General features: G+C 43.2%; 1 protein-coding gene across 1 annotated transcript in view; it reads left to right on the top strand.

Moving 5' to 3' along the window:
• MARCHF6 (membrane associated ring-CH-type finger 6) overlaps positions 1-16,463 on the top strand; it is a 2,699,933-nt gene that overhangs the window by 2,208,934 nt on the left and 474,536 nt on the right. The window lies entirely within an intron of this gene.

Raw genomic sequence — 16,463 nt, 5'->3', positions numbered from 1 at the left:
AAACGTGCTGTAGAAGTGAAATTCTCATGGCACGTTACACTGAATATCCTGGGTGTCTGACATCACCTTCTGCTGTGTCGAATAATGTTGACTGCAGACATTCGAGAAAGGATTTTCGACATGTTGGTGTAAAAACATTTTCATTTTCGCCATTATATTTTGTTGTGTTGAACAAATGAAGTGGATTTCAAGCCTTTGATAGTAAACTGATTTTACCATTATTCTAGGTGGAGTCTGATAAAAGAATATGGAGCTTTTGAAAGAGTAGAGGTCATTGATATTGGGTTCTAATTTTGAATCCGTGCTTCTGTGACCATTGAACTTACCCTCCTGGCTGCGGTGCTGATGGCTCTTTTTTGATCATATGGCCCATTCATTCCCTATGGGTGTGAGGGTCAAGCATACTAGGCGCGATGCTATAATTGTGGTAAAGATACTTATCAACATTCAAGGTTTAGGAGTGCAATGGGCCTTCTTCCGCATGATGTGATCAGTTGACCCTGCTCTGCCTTGTAGACAGTTACCTACTTCTGAATTGTTTTGCACTGGGAAGTTTGAGACATAGTGTGGACACACCCTAACAAGTTTGTTTCATTATTGCTCTCGGCTCTCCCATCTCCAACAGACACTTGAGCTGCTGGTCAAGCATGAATCCACCACATTAGAAGAGTTTTATAAGTTTATCAGCTTAGTGATATGCTGCACGTTTAACACCTTCAAAAGCAGAAATTGGTTTGGGGTTTTGTTGCCCAGCTTTGTACTTCTTCATAGAGAATTTTCTTTAAATGCAGTTTATACAAGCTCCTACTTTTGTCTCTTGTACTTCTGGAATTTCTCTCTTCTTTACTAGTACTTTTCATATCTTGCAGTTACTTTACAGCTGTTATCATATTTACATATGCACAAGTGCTGCCATTTGCTATTTTGGTATTACATATTTTAAATATTTGCAATCAGCCTAGTTTCCCCAGAGTCCTGCACTAGGAAAAATTTGCCAGTGCTTTTGATATATTAAATATCTAGTAATAGCTGTCCTTTCCGTGCTGTCTGATCACTGTAGGCCTGTTATTGAAGTAGCCAGAATAAATCTGCAGGGGAAGGTTATGTATTAAAAGTAAGGAATACTGGTTCTTTCTTCATACATAACGCCCCCATGGCTTTCATGTTGAATAGGGTGTGATGTATGAAGGAGTGTTGAAGGAATTTTTAACTGGTTATTCTGCTCTTCAGTAACTTGAACTAAAAGCTAGTGTTGGCTGAATTTTGTTATTTGCTAGTAATTACAGGTGTGGGGGTAGCCACATTCATTGATTTCCTGTCCTTGCATATTTAAACTGGTGCATGTGAAATAATTCCTGCTTTAAAACTTCAGCTTGGCAAGCTAAGAACTTGGTTATATTCAACTGGACGTATAAGAGAATTTAAGTACCTTTTTATGCACTTTTTTTTTTAAAAAATACAGTATTTAAATTGATTTAAACTGTGTATGAAGGAGTGTTGAAGGAATTTTAACTGGTTATTCTGCTCTTCAGTTATTCCCACCCACCTGCCCTGTTTTTGTTTTGGTGTTAATCTTAGTGGCATTGAAACTGCCCGCCTCAGCCTGCCTTTGGGCCCATCTCATTTGCTCACTCAACTGAGTGCAGTGAGATCATATTCTGATTTCAGGCACTCCTACTGTGTACAAAGAGAGCATCTGGGAAATAGAAAAAAAAAATTAAGCTTATTTCCTGCCTTTCTTGTTAAGTGGTACAGACTATTTGTAGGCTTCTGAGCCCCCAAGCCCTTCTGTGTTTGAGGGAAGCCTTCTAGCTTGTTTTTTTTTTCTTGTAACTAGCCAGTTTTCTAGTTTCAGCACTCAAATCTGTTTCTTTGATCTCAGCACTTGTTCAGAAAAAAAAAAAAAAAAATTTTCATCTGCTTTTACTGTACTTGTGTTTTTACCTACTTCTTTTTACTTTTGCATCATCTTAAAATACTCAATTGTATTTATTACTGCTTGGTGTAACTCATTCTAAGCCTTTTGGTTGGGCTTCGGACCAGTTAGTTGTTTTGCACTGAGAGGGTTTGTGGTCTGCACTGTTGTGGCAGAACAGGTAGCTTACATCCTTCTAGGTTGGGAACTGCTGATTGAGGGCTCAGTGTCTGTTATTCTAAAAGTGTATTAATTCTGGTTTAAGCACTTGGGCTTTCAAACCAGTTATTTTACATTAAGAGGGTTCGTGGTCTGCACTCTTGTGGGAGGAGAGGCTGGACTCTGCCCTTCTGAGCTGGGAATTTCTGGTTAAAGGCTTATAGTGCATGCATATCTGAACTGTTTCTTACTGAAGTTGGTGCGCCTTGTTTGCTGTGGCATAGACTGGATTCGGGCCTGCTGGATCTAGCTTTGTTTGTGTAACTTGAGCACTAATCCAGACATTCTCTAAAGTATTCAATGGTATTTATTACTGCTTGGTTGTAACTTGATTAAAGTGTAGCTATCATTCAAGTCTTTTGGATTAAGCACTTGGGCTTCAGACCAGTTGTTTTACATTAGGAAGGTTTGTGGCAAGCACTGTGGTGGCAGGACAGGTAGCTTTCATCCTTCTAAGTTGGGAACTGCTGATTGAGAGCCCAGTGTCCAAGTGTATTAGTTCTGGTTTAGGCACTTGGGCTTCAGGCCAGTTATTTTACATTAAGAAGGTTCGTGGTCTGCACTCTTGTGGGAGAAGAGGCTGGACTCTGCCCTTCTGAGCTGGGAATTTTCTGGTTAAAGGTTTATAGTGCCTGAATATTTGAACTGTATCTTACTGAAATTGGTTCACCTTGTTTGCTCTAGCATAGACTAGATCCAGGCCTACTGAATCTAGCTTTGTTTATATGCTTGTTGTTTGTTTGCTTGTTATTTCCCTGGAAGCTAATTCACCTAATACACAACTTCTCAGCGCTTCTGTGGATCACTAGTGATATCTGCATTGCTTACTGTACTTATTTCCTTGTTTCACTTGAAAGAAAGTTACTGTTTGTCGTTTTTGCATTTAGTTACTTGTAACACATTGCACTCAAGTTACCTGGCACTTGCTCACTAAAGCAATTATATAAGTCAGCACTAAAAATTAAAAGCACTACACCCTCACTCCCCACTGGCCCTTGTTTTCAATTAAGGATTTCCCAATATTATTCTAGCATGTCCAAAGGTCAGTTGTCAATCTCCTCTCCGGTCCAGCTGGTGAATCTGGGAATCTTGAGGCAATGTTATAACTGCCTCATGTACACAGACAACCCTCTCCTCCTCCCACATAACACAAATACTTGCGAGAGATGCAGCTATTTAGCCAAACTGGAGGCTGAGCTCTCTCAACTCAGGACTGGCAAGACCAGACAGGAGGAGAAGGCAACTACACACACCACAAAACCAGCCTCACATAATGCTACCACTCCACTGAATCAAACACATAAACACACAAAGACATACTCGGAGGCTCTGAGTAAAATTTACCTAAACAGCAGAGGCCTCCAAAGCAGACACCCAAACAACTGCTACCTCAAGACACCCCACAAGCAACACATAAACCACAAAAGCAGTGTGCAAAGCAGTCACAGCCCTTAAGGCCAAATACAACACCAAACATACTTGTCATAGGTGACTCCATAGTCAGACACACTGACGTCCCACTCACCAGGCTGAACAAGGAGAGGGTCACAGTAAGCTGCCTATCGGGCGCTAGAATCCGCCACATAACACAAGCACTGGTCACTCCACAGCAAGTACAAATATGACACAGTCATTGTCCATGCTGGTGTGAACGACCTGAGACGCACCTCCCTGGACTGCATGAAAAGAGACATAGAGGAGCTCTCTGATTATGTAGCCCAGGCAGGTATGACCCTAACCCTGAGCAGTATCCTTCCTTCACCAAGAATGATGCCACAATATAGAGACAAGATGATCAGCTTTAACAATTGGCTTAATGTCTGGTGTCATTCAAAGGGATCCAGTGTCTGTCTGCCTGGGATGACATGCTTGACAAGCCACGCTGCTTCGCAAGGGACGGCTTGCACCTGTCACCCTGGGATTCCGGATATTGGCTAAGGCTCTTGCCACCCCCATAGTGCCTTTTTTAGGCAAGGCTCAAATTCTAAACCTACCACCCTAGAAAACAAAAATGGGAAGAAATTGAGGGTAATGCTGCTCAATGCCAGAAGTCTAAATCTCAAAATGCACGCACTCGAGGCCCTTCTCAGTATGGAGAACATCGATGTCTGTGCTGTAACTGAAACCTGGTTCAAGGCTCCTGAGAGCACCCGGCACTATTAGGTTTTACCTCATATCATGCGTTCCGCCCCAAAACCCGGACCACTCCACAAAAGGAGGGGTGTATCCATATTCATAAAGGATACTCACACCTCCAGGTTGGTGGCAACGCATGAAGCTTCGAAACCATCCAGGTGCAACTAACCATAGGCAAAACTGCTCTACAAATTGTAGCATGCTACAGGCCACCCTCTCAAACTCAGGAACCCCACACAGCCTTCCTGAAGACACTGGAGGGTATAAATGTATCTCCAAACACCATCATATTGGGTGACTTCAACTACCCGAATATAGACTGGGAACATTACTCAAGCCCTAACTTTCTAGCCCAACGGTTCCTGGAGTTCATAAATTCAAATGCCATGGAACAGCTAGTCACTGTTCCCACGAGAGGAGAAAATATACTAGATCTCATTGTCACAAACATAGGGACAAAATGCTCCACACCGAAGTATATCCCTCATTGGTGAGATCTGATCATAAACTAATCTCACTGGAAATCCACATCCCGCCCCACCCCAAACAAAAAGACCATAGTGAAGAACTTCTCTAAAGCAAACTTCACAGTACTCAAGACTGGTGTGGTATCCTTCAAGGCCCCTGAGTCAGAGGAAACCACAACCCAAGCTGGAAGCCCTTACAAATGCCTTCTATGAACACCTCCAGGACTGCATGGATCAGGCAATCCCAAATAAAACCAAGACTCTTTCCACAAAGGGCAAACGTCCAGTCTGGTGGACCCCAGCCATTAACAAACTTTACAATAAGAGGAGAAAGCTATTACATGATAGAACAAAATCCATAAAAGGGAAGTCACCCCTGATCATTATTAGTAAAAAATACGAGCACTCATAAAATCAACTAAGGCCAATTTTGAGAGAAAAATTGCCATGGATTCAAAGGACAATCATAAGGCCTTTTTCAGCTATGTTAGGAACCTGGGTGGAAACTCACAGATATGCTCAGAATTAGTCCAAAATGATACAAAATCACTGAACCCACAGACATTGTCAACATACTGGCAGACAGGTTCAGTGCAAACTTCACCCCTCTCCCCTAAAGGAGAGATAACTATCCCAGCCGAGTGTAGCCTCCCGGACATCTCAAATGCGCAGGTGAAAGCTGCTCTCTCTAAAGCTAAAAACACAGCATCAATGGGACCAGATGGTGTCCCTGGCTGTGTGCTACACGAGCTAAATGAGGAATTAAACCCGCACATAAGGCAGCTGTTTAATCTCAGCCTTACCACAGGATACGTGCCCAAGGAGTGGCGAACCGCAACTGTGGTCCCTCTCCACAATGGTGGCGCCTCTACGGTACCTGGTAATTACCGTACCATAAGCTTAACAAGTCTAGTCTGCAAAGCTATGGAGAGGATCATAATGGAGCTCATAAACAAAGATATAGGGGACTGGCAGACATTGGACCCGACCCAGTTTGGCTTTGTCAAGGGAAGATCATGCCTTTTGAACTTGGTCGACTTCTTCGAAATAGACACCAAGGCCATTGATGAGGGAAAGGCAGTCCATACAGCCTACCTTGACCTTGCAAAGGCTTTCGACACAATACCCCACTCGGGTATTGTAGAAAAACTTACCAGCTTAAATGTAAACCCATATGTCACAAGATGGGTTGCAAACTGGCTTAAGGACAGAACCCACAGGGTTAGAGTTGCTGGCGCTGTGTCAGACTCCAAGCCGGTCACAAGTGGTGTCCCACAGGGCTCGGTCCTTGGCCCCCTATTGTTTGGCATCTACTTCTCAGAAGTACAGGCCAACATGGGAGGACTTTGGCTGACAAAGTTTGCAGATGACTGCAAACTGGGCGCCATAGTGGAAAGTGCATCGGACACGGATATCCTTCAGAAGGGACTCACTGAAACAGATAGCTGGTGCCAGAGCCATGGCCTGAAGTTAAACGCCAAAAATGTATAGTCATACCCTTCGGGAAAAACAAGGTAACCCCAAGCTACCATATAGGTGGCAATCCACTAAGCACAGAAGAGGTTATCAGGGACCTGGGGACCCAGGTTGACAGTGGCCTTTCTTTTGACACTCACATTGCTAAAGTGGTTAGAAAGACCTTCTACATTGCCCACCTGATCATGAAGGGATTCACATCCAGATCTAGTGAGGTCATTGTTCCCCTGTACTCTTCACTTATCAGACCAATGATCGAGTACAATGCCCCATTCGGGATGTATCTCACCCGACATCTGCAGCAATTGGAGAGACCCCAAAAGTTCCTCACCAAAAGGATAAAGGGACTCCAAAATCTGTCATATGCTGCCAGATTGAAGAAACTCCAGCTCTATTCAGTCGCATACCGTCTGCTCAGAGGTGACATGTGCCTGACATACAAGGCCATGTCCAACCCGGAATTAATGGACATGCTCCACCTCAAAAATCCAAATCCACCAAAACCACTAGAGCAAGCGACTTAAACCTTAGCACGGATATAAATAGGACGTGCTGGAGGGATAGATTTATCACTCAGAGACTCCCTATGCTGTGGAATAAAATCCCGGTCCATGTGAGGCAGAGCACCTCGCTGACTCTGTTCAAGAGAAATCTAGACCTGTGGATGGGAGATCGTAGGTTTACCCCGGGAATCATCTCTGGGTCACTGCTGGACAGAGGCACAACAAACTAATGGGCACAGTATTTTTTCATATAAGGGGTGGCGTAAGCCACAATAATTTGGGCTAGGCTTATAAATGCCTTAGGGCAGATAGCCTAGTATAAACCTATGAACCTATGAACCTATGAACCTATGAAGGTCTGAGTGAGGTGTACTGTTAATTGTTGTGTAGATCTCTGTTGAAACTGTTTTCCCCACCCCCCAACCCTATTTTCTGCCGTGTCTTCAGTTGGTATAACTGTTTTTTATCGCTTGTGTGTTATCTAACTCAAGGATCACTTTCATAAAATTAGACCAGTTAGTAACAGCCTGCATTTAATTGCTGGAAGCTGTGTTCTGAGAGACTGCCTTCCAGTCTATCTGAAAATATAGAGCTGAGTTTATTTTCTTTTGGTTTTTAGAGTTTAATTGTTGCTTAGATCTGTGTTGAAACTATTGTCTCCCTGTTCTGAGAGACTGCTTTCCAATCTGTCTACAAATATACAGAGCTGAGTATATATTTTTGGTTTTAGAGTTTGTACTGTTAATTGTTGCTTAGATCTCTGTTGAAACTGTTTTGTCCCACTCACCCTATTTCTGGCTTGTAGTTTAAATTTGGTGGCTTTTGCAGTTGCCCGCCCCACTGTAGATTTGATCTGGGACACACTCATCTCTTTACCACATTCTACCTAATGAACTCTTTCTGCACTTGCTTTTAGTCATTTTTAATTTAATTGCATTTTTAAACTGTGTTTGGTCTAATATTGCTACATACTCAAGTGTGCTAGCTTGCACTGCATGTGAATTGTTTTTGCTACTTTTCTGAAAAAAAGAAAAAATTTAGCCTGTTTTCCTACCTTTCCTGTAACTAGTGTTCCAGATACAGATTTGCTGTATCCAGTACTGTATGTAAGCTTCTGAGCCCCCCCCCCAAGCTTTCTGTGCTGGAGGGAAGCCTTCTAGCTTGTCAGTGGGAGTGGTAAGCACTAGGTAACCTGTCTACCGCATAAGGAGTGGTTCTGGGCCAGAAATTGTAGTTATTGGCCGTTTGGGCAGTCTCTTCCATCTCCCTCAACTTTCTGATTTGAAAGCCTGCATTTGCACTTGTTTCTGTCCTGTAACTCGTCTAGTGGAGATACAGATTCTTACTTGTAGCACTTAAATTTGCTTATTCGTGCTCAGCACTTTTTCAGAACTTGTAAGCACTAAATTAGCTACTAATAACTATAGCACTCAGCCTTCCTCATTACCTAGAGGAAAGCCGTTTTTGTACTTTTCTCACATGCTTAGATATAAACAGCTCTTGTACTCACTTTACTCACTTATCTAGAGGAAAATATTTTTTTTTATTTAGGCATGTCTAATGGTCAGCTCCCAGTGTTCTCTCCTGTCTATCTGATGAATCTGGCCATCTTCAGGTAATGTAGAAATTGCCTCATGTACACAGACAACCCTCTCCTCCTACCACCCAACACTACGACTTATGAGAGATGCACATATCTAGCCAAACTGGAGGTAAAGCTCTCTCCAACCAAGACTGAACTTGACAGTCATGAGGCGAAGGTAAACATAAAGGGGTGGGAGGTTGGCATAATGGTTAAAGTGTTTACCTTACAGACACAAGGTGCAGGGTTTGATTCTCACATGGGGCAATTGGCTAGGCTTGAAATGGCCCACAAGGGCACTTTGCCTAGTACTAATCTATGAATCTATTTGCACCATACCACACTCAACACACAGTCTCACTAACCATACCACACTCATCACATAGTCTCACTAAATCTACACCACCAAAATCCACACATAGTAAAACAAAAACATTTGCGGAGGCTCTCAATAATAATCTGTCTAAGCAACAGAGACCTCCAAAGCAGAGACGCAAGCAAACTCTATCCCACAACACAACCCAAATGACACATAGCCCACAGAGTCAGTGTGCCACTCAACCACAGCCAGTAAGGCAAAACAGCGTGCCCAACACAGTAGTCATAGGTGACTCTATAGTCAGGCACAGTGATGTCCTACTCACCAGGCTAAACAAGAAGAAGGTTACTGTCAGCTGCCTATCTGGTGCCAGGATCTGCCACATAACCCACGCACTCAGGTCACTCCACAACAAGTACAAATATGACTCTGTCATTGTCCATGTTGGTGTGAATGACCTGGGACGTACCTCCCTGGACTACATGAAAAGAGACATGGAAGAGCTCTCCGATCTTGTAGCCCAGGCAGGTATGACCCTAGCCCTGAGTAGCATTCTGTCATCACCCAGACTGATACCGCAGTACAAGGACAAAATTATTGACTTCAGCAATTGGCTAAGCTTCTGGTGTCATTCTAAGGGGATCCAGTACGTGTCTACTTGGGATGACATGGTCGTCAGACCACGATACTTTACCACAGATGGCCTGCACCTGTCACCCCTGGGATGCCGGATACTGGCTAAGGCTCTTGCTGCCCCTATAGTGCCTTTTTTAGGCAAAGTTCAAATAAATTCACCACCGTAACAGGAACAGGCAAGCAAAAACTGAGGGTAATGCTACTCAATGCTAGAAGTCTAAATCTCAAAATGCAGTCACTCGAGGCACTCCTTAAAATGGAGAACATCGATATCTGTTCAGTGACTGAGACCTGGTTCAAGGCTCCAGAGAGCACCCCTGCACTACCAGGCTATAACTCATACCACACTTTTCAGCCATGTAACCTAGACCGAAACACCAAAGGTGGAGGTGTGTCCATATTCATTAAGGATATCCACACCTCCAGGCTAGTTGCTCAGCATAATGCATCCGAGGTTATCCAAGTGCAACTAACTCTGGACAAAACTGCAATCCAAATTGTAGCTTGCTACAGATCCACCACCATGCCCCAGGATTCCCACTCCTCTTTTTTTTATGTACTGGAAAATATTAGGGTTCAACCAAACACCCTAATAATGGGCGACTTCAACTATCCCACCATTAACTGGGAAAACTACTCGTGTACCAACTCCTTAGCTCATTGCTTCCTGGAATTCATAAACTCCAATGCCCTGGATCACCTTATCCACACCCCCACCAGGGGCAACAGTATCCTAGACCTAGTCATTACCAACATGAGTTGTGTTCTACACCTGAAGTCAACTCCTTGTTGGTCCGATCCAACCATAAACTGATCACCCTTGATATCCACATCCCACCCCCCATTAAGGAAAGCACGGTAAAAAAATTTCCCCAAAGCCAACTTCATGCTTCGTAAGACAGAAGTGGTGAACTTCATGACACCCATGCAGATGGACAATACAGTTACAACTGCTGAATCCTACACAAATGCACTTTATAAACACTTACACGAGTGCTTGGATCCTGCTATCCCAAACAGAACCAAGACGCTATCCTCCAAAAAAAGGAAGCCAATTAGATGGTCCCCTGCCATAAACAAACTGTACAACAGAAGGAAGAAACTGTTGCAAAAGAGAGTAAAATCCTATGAATGGAGGAGCTCCCTGGGCAGCCTCAGTAAAAAGCTGAGATCCCTTATAAGATCCTCCAAAGGAGAAGAAAACAAAATCGGCAGTAATTCTAAGGACAACCACAAAGCATTCTATAGCTATGTCAAGAATCTCGATGGCAACACCCAGATCTGCTCTGAGTTACAGCACAATGGCACACAAATTACAGAGCCAACTGATATTGCCGACATCCTGGCAGATAGGTTCTTTGCTAACTGTACCTCCCCCCCCCACCCCTAATGGGCCCATATCTATACAGGAAGAATGCAGAGTCCCTGTAATCACAACTACGCAGGTAAAAGCTGTACTCTCTAAAGCCAAAAACACAGCATCCATGGGGACCGGACAATATCCCAGGCTGCATTTTACACGAACTTCAGAACGAACTGGCTCCCCACTTAAGCACCATGTTCAGTAATAGCCTCGCATCAGGCTTTGTGCCCACTGAATTGCGCACAGCAACAGTTGTCCCACTCCACAAAGGGAGAGCCACCACTGATCCTGGGAACTATCGACCTATTAGCCTGACGAGCCTGGTCTGCAAGGCCATGGAACGTACCATCATGGGACTCCTAAACAAAGACATTGGTAACCTCCAAACTCTGGATCCTACCTTCGGTTTTGTGAAAGGCAGATCATGCCTCCTGAGCCTGATCGACGACTTTGAGGCAGTCAGCAAAGCCATAGATGAGGGTAAGGTGGTTCACACAGCCTATCTTGACCTCGCCAAGGCTTTTGACACCATCCCCCATTCTAGAATTATAGCTAAACCCACCAAACTAGGTATAAATCCCTACGTCACAAGATGGTTTGCCAACTGGCTCACTGACAGAACTGACACTGTAAAAGTTGCAGACTCCAAATCTGACCTCAAAGCAGTGACAAGTGGAGTACCACAGGGTTCCGTCTTGTGACCTCTCCTGTTTGGTATCTACTTCTCTGAAGTACAGGCTAACGAAGTTCGTAGATGACTGCAAACTAGGAGCCATAGTTAAGTTCCCAAATGATGCGGACATCCTACAGAAAGGCCTCGCTGAGACAGATGCCTGGTGTCAGAGCCATGGCTTCAGACTCGATGCCAAAAAGTGCAGTGTCATCCCCTTTGGTAAAAACTTTGTACCCATGAACTACCACATAGGCAGCAATCTACTTAACACCGAATGTGTGATGAGACCTTGGGACCCAGGTGAACAGTAGTCTCTCCTTTGATAGTCACATCGCCACAGTAGTTTGGAAGTCCTTCTACATGGCACACCCCATCATAAGAGTTCTCATCCAGGAAAAAAGATGTCATTGTTCCCGTCTAATTGACACTCATTAGACCCATTATAGAGTACAACGCCCCTTTTGGATTGTACCTCACAAGACATCTGCAGCAGCTGGAAAGGCCACAAAAGTACCTCACAAAGAGGATTACTGGCCTCAAACAAATGCCCTATACTGACCAACTCAAAAAACCTCAAGCTTTACTCCGTAGCATATTGCCTACTCCGATGTGATCTTTGCCTAACATATAAAGCTACGTCAAACCCAGAGCTGTTGGACATGCTACACCTAAAGAAATCCCAATCCCTCGGAGATACACACTCTAGGGACCTAAACCTTGTCACCACAATAAACAGGACATGCTGGAGGGATAGATTCCTGTCCCAGAGACTTCCCATACTCTGGAATAGGTTACACATCTATGTCAAGCAAAGTTCTTCATTAGCACTCTTCAAGAAAAATCTTGATGAGTGGATGGGAAATAGGAAATATACCCCTGGATCACTTCTTTGTCTCTGTTTGACAGTGGCACAGGAAAATAACTGGGGAACCTTGTTGGCCAGGCTTACGTAGGCCCTTGGGCCGATATCCTAGTATTATGACTTTTAACCTGAGAAGTTGAGACAATAAGTGAATGTGAATGAACATGCATTTTCAACTTGTCGTAATATCATACCGAGAAAATGCTTGTGTGGAACTCGGGGTTTGAGACCAGGGTCTGTATTGCGCTTTCAAGGTGGAGGGACTTGGAGAAATAACTGAAGTACCGTCTGCTGTCGTCTTTGGGGGAAGGTCACTGTTAAATCGTATTTGCATTTTCCCCATCTTCTTTTTCCTCTTCCAGAACAGCTTTTCCATTCTGTTTTTCTTTCAATAACTAGTGCTGATCTTACACCAGCAAATACAAATATGTTACTGGAATGATTTGTGTTATTTTATTAATTTGTTGGAAGGGAAAAAATGTGTTCCCTAGATTATAGGAAACAGATTAACAACTCCAAGTGTTATTCCACTGCACAAACTGCAGGATATCCTGAAAATGGGCATGAGGCTGTTATGTAAAACAAGGACTGTGTTGTCTTCCATTTTTTTCATCGTTTTATTACTGCACCATGCTTTTTTAGGTGCATAGTTGTCACACTCGTAAAGAAAAAGGTCATTGTGCCTTAATTTAAGCAACAGTTGTTTTTGTCATTAGACAAATTGCATTTAGTTTACCACACCCTATACTTATTTTGCTTGTGGTCTGAAGATAACATTGGATATTGTAGTATTTAATTCGTGATTAGCTAATCTGTTATGCTAAGATGGATGAGAAAAAAAACTTTGGAAAATTTTAAGAAACATTTAAAACCAAACAAGTTACCCGCAGTGGTGAGAGAAAAGAGAAAGGAAAGGTTTGAAAAGCCTGAGAAAAGAGGGGAAAAAAAATCGAACTATGCACTTGCAGAAACTAGTAAGAAAAATCCTTCATTTAGTCCAGTGAAAAAAGATATGTTCAGTAAAGTAGCTCCCAACAGAGGGATTTCTAAGCTGGTCACTAAAGTTGCAAAAGAGCAATCTCTGAATCCAGTACCTCAGACTTATTTATATTTGTTTACTACTGGGGTAGTGCACTGATTTAATATTGACCAATTTCAGGCTCAGCTTGAGTCTGCAAAACTCAAAAAAAAAATGGTATTTTCTTTTGAGTTGTCTTGAGTAATGTCCGTACTCCAGAAACTCATGGATCCTAAATCCATGATGGTGGAAAAACCAAATAGGCACTGTTGTAAAATATTTTTTTAACCTCCATACAGACACACACAAGCAGTACTCTGCTGTCTGTTCCAGTAATTGAGCACACACATTTGCCTGAGAATTGTTTAAAAATCTCCGTGCAGTAGCCATGACCTACATGGTCTCCACCTGGAACAGCACAAGTCTTAATTTCTTAATGAAATGTCAACTTCTGCCAGTGCAGACAAAGCTCTTTTCAGAGAAAAAGAAGATTTAGAGGAGCTCCTCTCCTTTATCCCATGAAGAAAGAGTGGATCTTTATATTCAGCTTTTTGAATCATCATCATCATGCACAGACTTTAACACACAGATAAACTGACCAAATTAAATTCAGTTTATTTCAGATATTAAATATGTACGCTTAGGGATAGAAAAGATACTTAATAAAAAAAACTCTACATTTGAAAAGTATGATTCCTAGCAACAAAACTAAAGTTTAAATCTGTTAGCTCTGGCTAAGTATAATTTTCTCTTTATCTGTTTTTTTTGCTATTAGCAAATTTTTTGAAGCTTAAATAATATCTGTGTATAACTAGCTATCCTTTCTCGCTATTGTGTTGCTTTTTTGCATTTGGCCGTCATCTTTCATTTGGCCTTGTTAATTCCCCTCCTGGCTTTATTGTGCACTATATTTAATAGTGTACTGTTACAGTTCGTTTAAGTTAGAGAACTGTAACATAGCCCATTTTAGAGGGCTTTTGTCTTAGTTTTTTGCTGGGTTTTGACAGAGTTTGTTTAATTTAGAGGGGGCTCTTTCCCTTTCTCTTCTGTGTTTTTACCTTTCCTGAATAGCTCCATCCGTTTAAGTTAGAGGGTGAAGCTTTAGTTAAAAAAAAATAAATAAATAAATAAATAAAAACTTTCTATTCTGAGTCTGCTTTTCTTAGTAAAAATGTCCGATAAGGATACTAAGCTATTGCGCTTTAAAAAAATGCAAGCAGTGTGCTAAGAAAATGCCCCGAGTGATAAACGCACACACTGTGTTTATTTCATCGGGGCCATTCATTTCCAGGAGTCATGCTGTCTCTGTCATGCTTTTAATCACAGAGCCCTCCTGGAGAGGAAAAGCAAACTCATTCTAAAAGGACTTTTAAAAAACCCTTCTTAGAGTCTCAGACACTGGAAGGTGGTCTCGTTTCAGCTAAATCAGACAAGTCTACCTCCTCTAAGTCTGATAAATCTTGGTAGAGATCTTCCTCAACCTCTTTATTGGAACCTACAAAAAAGATTCAGAAAGTTTCCTCCTGTGATCCAAAGCTTATCAGATCCGACAAAGATTCTTCTGCTAATACTCCTGTCTCGGTGCCAGTTCAGTTAGAGCTGTGGAGCTGGTTTCTCACCTTGGAACCAGTCTCCTCTACACTTGGATCTCCAATTTTTACATAGGTCTAAGTCTCCCACTTCATTGATTCGGCCTTCTAGAAGTATGTCAGATAATGATGTGGATTGAGTGGTGCAGAGGCTGTTAAAGACTCCAGTGCTGGCCAAATTGTTGTTGGATCCGACCCCAAGGGCTTCGGATCATACATCATCCTCTTCTGCACCGATTCCTCCTCTGATCTAACCCTTGGTTTTGTAGTTGGAAGATCTGGAGCTGGTGCTTGTGGAACCGTCTGGTCCAAGACCTACCTCAGGTTCTTTGGATCCAACCACAGCTCTGATGTCCTTAGCTCCATCTGAGCAGGAGGACTCTTGGAGCAGACACTCTCCATTCAAGTCAGGGGAGCGAGTCTGATTGGACAGTTGTCAGATCCAATATTGCCTCTCTGGGCCTCGGCTAGGTTGAGTTTGGCCCCTACCTTAGCCTCAGGTCCATCATCCTTGGTTCCGGGGGTCCATCAGTTTCCTCTGATCAGGGACGTGGGGCTTTTGGGGTAATGAGGAGGGTGCTGTCTCCACAGACAGTTCCACAATTATCTCCGGATATTCCTTCCTCTAAAGCACCAGTTTCTGCCTCTATACCCAAGCATCCACAGGGGAGTAGGTATCCTAGGCCTCAGTATGCCCCACAGGGCACCCCCCCACTCTTCTGAAACCTCCCCAGAGTATTCTTCTGATGAAGTCCCTGGGAAGATCCTGTGCAAGAGGAAGCACTTAGACTCCCCAGATGAGTCCATCACTTCTGAAATTGACCTTGATGAAGCCAAAGGGTCCCTCATGGTCGCCTTCTGATGTCTCCTGTGGAGACCTCCTGGAAATGCTTAAACAGAGAGGCAGCTTGGAAGCCCACCACACCTTCTGCTGAGGAGTCCTTTTACCTGAAGGCCTTCTGATCTCACCCTTCCACCTCTTGGGTGTCTCCACCATTCGATGAACTTATGGACCTAGTTTCCTGAAAGGCATGGGAGTCCTCCAGATTCAGTGGAACCTGTTCCTAGGAGTCCAAACATATTTATTACATCCTCTCAGATAAGATCTTTTTAACCAAGGGAGTCCCAGTAGATGCTATGGTTGTGGCGGCAGCCATGTAGAAGGAACTCTAGGAGATATTTTCATCTGTCCATCCACTGAATAGGGAATCTCAAACGATGGACAGGTATGGAAAGTGCGATGTTCTTCATCTCACATTGCTGCAGTCCTTACACTTGGGTAGTCCGCTGTCCTCGGTCGGCCCGAATATCAAAGCATTAGGCTGACGTCGGTCATGGCGCTTAAGACTGACATCAGGACGTCAGGGTACAAATGCGCATGACCGACGTCATATCCTCAGTCTTTTTTGCTGCATGGTCCGATGCAGAAGCAGCATTTCAAGTGCCGTTCGGCGTTCTGAAATTTTTCGAATTCGGAGTTTCAGACCGAGTCAAAGTTGGCTAAGTACCCCGTTGGGGAATATTTTAGTTTTTTCTTGCCTCAGTGGTTTACCGGATGTCAGAAAAAGTGAATAACTGTATTTCTTGTGGGAAGCAGATACCGCATAGAGATTATCATACTTTGTGTATTCCTTGTTTGGGGCCTGAGCACGACGTTGTTGGGTGTCGCTTTTGTGCTAGGTTTAATAAGCGCACTATTAAGCGG

Source organism: Protopterus annectens, chromosome 3.part0 (assembly GCF_019279795.1).
Source record: "Protopterus annectens isolate FY-2018-M chromosome 3.part0, PAN1.0, whole genome shotgun sequence".
Lineage (NCBI taxonomy): Eukaryota > Metazoa > Chordata > Ceratodontiformes > Protopteridae > Protopterus > Protopterus annectens.
The sequence above is the reverse complement of the archived record's forward strand: the minus strand, read 5'-3'. Positions and strand labels throughout refer to the sequence as shown.